This window comes from Grampus griseus, assembly GCF_964374135.1.
Source record: "Grampus griseus genome assembly, chromosome: 7".
Classification (NCBI taxonomy): Eukaryota; Metazoa; Chordata; class Mammalia; order Artiodactyla; family Delphinidae; genus Grampus; species Grampus griseus.
Window position 1 is genome coordinate 26,404,451 of NC_139001.1, and position 6,601 is coordinate 26,411,051.

A 6,601-nucleotide genomic window follows, 5' to 3' on the forward strand; every position below is an offset into this window, starting at 1 on the left:
TAACAAGTGGGCTTTTACATGAACTCTGAGTATTGTACCCATATCTAATCCTTATTGCTGGCTTTTAAAATTATTTTATTATTTATTTATTACATAAGCAAACGGCAACCACAGAAGAAAAACAGAAAGTATAGATTAGCAAAAGGAAATTCATTCATAATTTTCCCACTCAGAAAGAACGATTATTAACATCATGCTCTTTACCCACACACATATACACATTAATTCTTCACACATATATTTTACCTAAAGAGATATATCAAAGGAAATTGAGACAAATTTCTAAACCTAATACTTTGTCACACCAGACAAAAAATAATTATCACAAATGAAAAACACGTTTCATATGGAGAACTTCAAATTTTCACAGTTATTGTTTACTACATAGTCATCCCTCAGTCTCCAAGGGAGACTGGTTCAGGAACCCCTCCTTCTCCAAAGGTACCAAAATCTGCAGATGCTGAATCCCCTCTATAAAATGATGTAGTTATTTGCCTGTAATCTATGCGCATGCTCTTGTATACTTTAAATCATCTCTAGATTACTTATAATACCTAATTCAATGTAAATGCTATGTAAATTGTTGCTGGCATGCAGCAAATTCAACTTTTGCTTTTTGGAACTTTCTGGAATTTTTTTTCAAACATTTTTGATCCACGGTTGAATCCGAGGATTCAGAACCCATGGATATGGAGAGCCAACTGTACTCAATTGATTAACAACTCCTTTTCTTCAGGAATGTATAAAGGGGTTATGACAACAAATTCCATTCTAATTCAGTAAGACTTTACTAAAAACTTTTTAGTGTGGGGAAATACAAAATAAGTGTCTATGCTTTTGAGGAAATATATCTGCAGGGAACACACACACACAAACCTCAATTATTTGGGCAGAATAATTGGTAAGGGGCAAGAAAAACACATTGAGTTTCTGGAGCTGACGAGGTCAACGTCCATCTTTTTCAAAGTCTTAGCTATGAAGTTGGAATAATACTACCTTCTCTTCCTTTCCTCACAAGAGGAAAGATAGTGTGTAAAATCCATTACACACTTTGCATTCTCAAGATTTTTCTGAGTTTTCTATCCCTACTTTTTATTCCAGTTTGCTGGACAGATGGGATTTCTAAGTTAGTTTGCAGATACAGACTCAACCAAGAAGGCAAATATTTACATGTTAAATGTCTTTTTGATTTGTCATGAAGGGCAACTGATGCAGCCACTTTCAATCCCTTTTTAATTTTAACCTCCACTTAATTTTTTCTAATTTGCTTTAATATTTATTTGTTTTATTATGTATGGCAACCCTTGTTAAGATGTCCTATACACTGCTGCACCCATTGCCTAGAATCCTCATCCCCTCTCCTTCACCTATTACCTCCTGTCTTCCTGTTCTGAACCCAATTATCCTTTCCTCAGGGAGAACTTCGTTTATGCCCTCAAGATTCTCCAACTTCATGGTCTCATAGCCCCATTTACATACTCTCTCAAATTCTCATCTCAGTGTAATTTTAGATTTATTCGGGTGATGATTCACTAGTGCTTTTCTCCCTCACCAGATTATAAGCTCAAGTTTTTGGTCACAACTGTATTCGCAGTGCCCAGCGCCGTGCACAGAACATGGAAATATTTAACAAATGTTTGTTTGATAAAATTTCCTGAGACAACAGATACTTTTTTTAACCTCATTTGATTGCATCCCCGATCTTTATTCAGTGCTGTCTATAAGGTAGATGTAGCATATGCTAAATGCATGGCTTTCAATAAGTCGACACGAAGGAACTACTACACATTCGCATGACTATCATTTTTCAAGATTCATAAGCAATATCTTTTTACCCATTCTACATCTAAAGTGAGTAATCCCTTTTTAACAAGAACAGCTTGCTCTAAACCTGGTTCAGTCATAGCAGTACATACAATAGGCTCTGTATCCTGTATTATCACCAAAACAGGAATAGAGTAAATCTTTACTCTCTGTCCATGGCTTATGGAAAGATCTGACTCTGAATTTAGCAATGATTTATCTTATACCTAAGAAATAGGAGTACCAAATTAGCTCACGGCCCTGATATAAAAGAGGAATCTAAAAATTCTATTAAAAGTTGTTGCCAGGGCTTCCCTGGTGGCGCAGTGGTTGAGAGTCCGCCTGTCAATGCAGGGGACACGGGTTCGTGCCCCAGTCCGGGAAGATCCCACATGCCGCGGAGCGGCTGGGCCCGTGAGCCATGGCCGCTGAGCCTGCGCGTCCGGAGCCTGTGCTCCGCAATGGGAGAGGCCACAACAGTGAAAGGTCCGTGTACAGAAAAAAAAAAAAAAAAAAAAAAAAAGTTGTTGCCATTTATTCACTTGCTAGTTGACACATTTTTAATTTAAATTGACTTTATAAAAATCATCTTGCTTTTCCTTGTGGTTTCAAATAAAACTCATTTAATTAATACAATTACATGTTATTATCCAAAATTATCTATTCATCATAAACTTTGAGCATCTAATACAAATCAGCCACAACACTGAGTGTTGACACAATTAAAGAAATCCAGCCTAGACAACAGTTTCTACATTTCATTCACTTCTCTTTCTCTAAAACATCAAGAGTCCAAGAACTTAGTTCACTACAACCTTTATTACAATATTTTTTATCATCTCATTCTCTAGTACTTCAAAATTCCCAAGTCTCTCCCTCTCTCTCTTTCACTCCTAGAGAATATTATAGTTTATAAGCACTCAAAACTCATCTCCTTTGATAAATAGTAAGAAGCTCTTAGCATGATCTAATTCTTCAGTAACTTGGTTACTGAAGAAAGGTGTGTATGTGTGTGTGTGTGTGTGTGTGTGTGTCAGTGAGTCTGTGTGTCATTATAGGGGTGCGTGTGTGTGTGTGTGTGTGTGTGCGTGCTGGGTATGTGTCCCAGAGATCCACAGCTCGGGCACAAATAAGAAAGAGTGGAGAGGAAGGGACCAGTGCCATCAAAGAGAGAGCACCACAAGGGAGAATGTGAAAGTGAGTCCTGATAGCTTCTTTTTCCAAATCCCAAGCCCCTTTATACTATCACCTTTCTGTTGCAACATACACAGCCATGGGCATTTTGAGAAGCACAGTAACATCATCTTTCAAATTCATGTCCTAAATCATGATATCATGCTTCAGTGTTCTGAGGCAGCATGGGAGGTAGTTTTCCTAATCTTTCCCTATGATCTCTCGATCGACACTCAGCGTGGATCTTTCTGAAGTTCCCAAACTCCTTTCTCGCCTGTCTGAACAGTAGCCAACTTAGACTTGTATTCATGCATGCATATGGAACTATGTAGAGTTTTGTGGGTATATTTATATACATGGTGTCATACTATATATCATATTCTGCAACTTGCTGTTTTCATGTCTTAGAGATTTTTCCATATCAGTATATTTTTACCTACCTCATTATTCCATGGAATTGCATAGAAAAAACACATGTACCATGTCATTTTAACCAGCATTCATTGATAGGAAAAAGATCACAACAAAAATGCCTATTAGAAAAAATGCTGTAGTAACACCCTTGTACAGGATCCTGTCTCATAGGCATGAGTGTTTCATTATGGCTAATGTTTCTCAAAACTGGCTTTACATAAGAATCATCTGTGGAGCTTTTAAAAATACTGCTGCTCGGGCTTCCCTGGTGGCGCAGTGGTTGAGTGTCCGCCTGCCGATGCAGGGGACACGGGTTCGTGCCCCGGTCTGGGAAGATCCCACATGCCACGGAGCGGCTGGGCCCGTGAGCCGTGGCCGCTGAGCCTGCGCGCCCGGAGCCTGTGCTCCGCAATGGGAGGGGCCACAGCAGTGAGAGGCCCGCGTACCGCAAAAAAAAAGAAAAAAAAAATACTGCTGCCCATGCTCCCCAGCCCCTCCCCAACCTGACCAGTTAGATCAGAATTTCTGAACGTGGAACCCAAGCATGGGGATTTAGTAAAATCTCCCTAAGTAATTTTAATATCCAACCAGGGTAGAGAGTCATTACTAACTGTCAAGAATTCAAATTGCTGACTTGAAGGATATATACATTTTACATTTTGAACTCATTTTACAAATGGTTAAATTCCATATAATTGCAAGTTTTGTACTATCATTACTTCTTCTGCTCCAAGTCTCAGAAAATCTAAAAGTATAAACCAAGTACTAGGAAAGGGTCTCCTTTTCAGCTAAAATGGTAGCTCCCCAGAGATCTAAAGTGGGTGTCCACCCCATCTCAAATAAATATTTTCACAGCACTTGGTTTGCTTTCTTTATCAGTTGTGACAATTTGCCATCATTTCGTTTTGTTGATTACTGTCTTTCACAGCCCCCAATCTTCAGCAGAACTCCAAGAGAACAGGAACGAAATCCATATTGTTCACCCAGTAAGCCTAATGCTATTATAACAGGGCCTAGCGTATTATAGGTGGTCAATATGTGTGATAAATAAATCCCTGTGGTTGCCTGGTCAGTGGATAATCATGTTAGGTTGTGATAAGGAAGTGAAGGGGAAATACTGTCTGCTCTCATTTTCCAGGCCCAAACTTTCCAAATAGAAAACAAATATTTTATCTTAGCCAAAAAGAACCTAAAAACCTACACAATCATTTAAGAAAAAGATTGATGTGTGTTGAATCTTGACCATGTAGTAAAAAAAAAAAATACAAAGAGATTAGAAGGTAGAATGTGATGAACCACCTTCAGTAGTGAATTTGTCCTTTCTCTGCCATTCCCCTGCACTTTGATAAGACTCTAAAAAATGTATACAGTAAATGGTACAGTTAAGCATGAGAAACACTTGGAGATCTGAGCACAGGGCAAATCAGCTGCCACTAAGAACATGATTCCTCAGCTGTTACCCTTCTTTCTCCTCACAAGTAAGACTTGTCACATGGGCCTACAAAAAGGAAGGGTCAAGAGAGAAATTTCACTTTGATTCTGATTATTATATTAAATTACTTAGGATCATAGTTGCAGATAGGCTCTAAATTCTTCTTTCTCTGCATATAATTTCTGTGTGCAACTAGTAACACCTAACCAAGTAACATTTAGTGATATATCGTGTCCAATAGGACTAACCATTTCAAAAAAGGCCTCAGTGCTATAAATTGTGTACACCTTTAGACCTTCCTTCTATAATATGCCTGGCCAAAACATAAAGATTGTTGACTAAGTAGGAATGAGATCTTACACCTCCTTTCTTTGAAGCTTCAGGGTGAATTAGTTTTACTTCTTTTAGTTCATGGGTTTTTTAAATAAATTATTTCTTTCAGGATAGTTGTAGATTTATAGAAAAGTTGAGGGGAGATACCATGTACTCCACACCCAGTTTCCTCTATTCTTATCATCTTACTTTAATATGGTACATTTGTCATAATTAATGAACCAATATTGATACACTAATATTAGCTGAAGTCCATGCTTTATTCAAATTTCCTTTATTCAACTTTATTTAGAAACTTTATTCAAGTTTCTACCTAACGTCCCTTTTTTATTCTAGGATTCCAACTCGGATACCACATTTACTCGTCATGTTTCCTTAGGCTCCTCTAGGCTGTGAAAGTTTCTTAGACTTTCCTTGTTTTTGATAATCTTGACTATTTTTTAAAGTGCTCCTCAGGAATTTTGTAAAATGTCCCTCAATTTCAGTTTGGTGTTTTTCACATGATTAGACTATGTTGTGGGTTTTGAGGAGGAGCCTGTCAAACACCACCTCAGCCTCATGGTCAAGGTTAATATCAAGAGTAATGTCATGTTGATAGCATGTACCCTCAATAAGATATGAATGGCATTGTACCTTCGTGATTTCCACTTTTCAAGAAGAAAACTTTACACCAACATATTTTTCCTCTGTGAATTTATAAACCTATGATACATTATTTCCTAACACAAAGGATTTAGACATACAGTGAGATCAAGCCATTCCCCCTCTTAATATGAAATAAAGTGTTCCAATTTCAAATCGTTTTGCTCAGAAGACATAAAGCTCTTTTACTTGTAAGCCTGTCACAGATATTAAGGGATGTCTGCACATGGAGCAAAGTATTAATATAGGCTGTGAGTTAAAGTTAGAGCACAGCCATCACTCAGTAATTCATTTGATAATCCAAAGGAAAACAAACTGGTGGACAAATTTCTGCTATTTACAAAAATAGTTTCTATTTTAAAACACTGCATTATTTTCTTAATTCTAATTATTTAAATTTGAGACAAGGAATATGCTTAGGTGAAATATGTTCTGATTCTCATGACTGTCTTACCTGTCAGAAATGAGTATGAGCAGCTAATTTAGGTAATAATTGAGCCCTTGATATGGGGTAGCATGGGGGAGGGAGCTAATAAAAAAGCTTCTCCCGAACCTATGTGGATAACATAATCCAGTAGATCAGGCCACTATGTGAGATCAGACTAACTGCGGGTCAGTGGTGACTTAATGAATGATTGCTCATATGAGTCTTAATCCCTCTTAGCTATAATATATGGAGAGGAAGTGACCTTCCCCAAGTTCGGGAATGCTTTTATATCAGACCAAAAGAAAATGGCTAATAAATCTATATCTTTAAACACAATTATATTCAACAATTAGAATATATAATGTGTGTGTTTACAC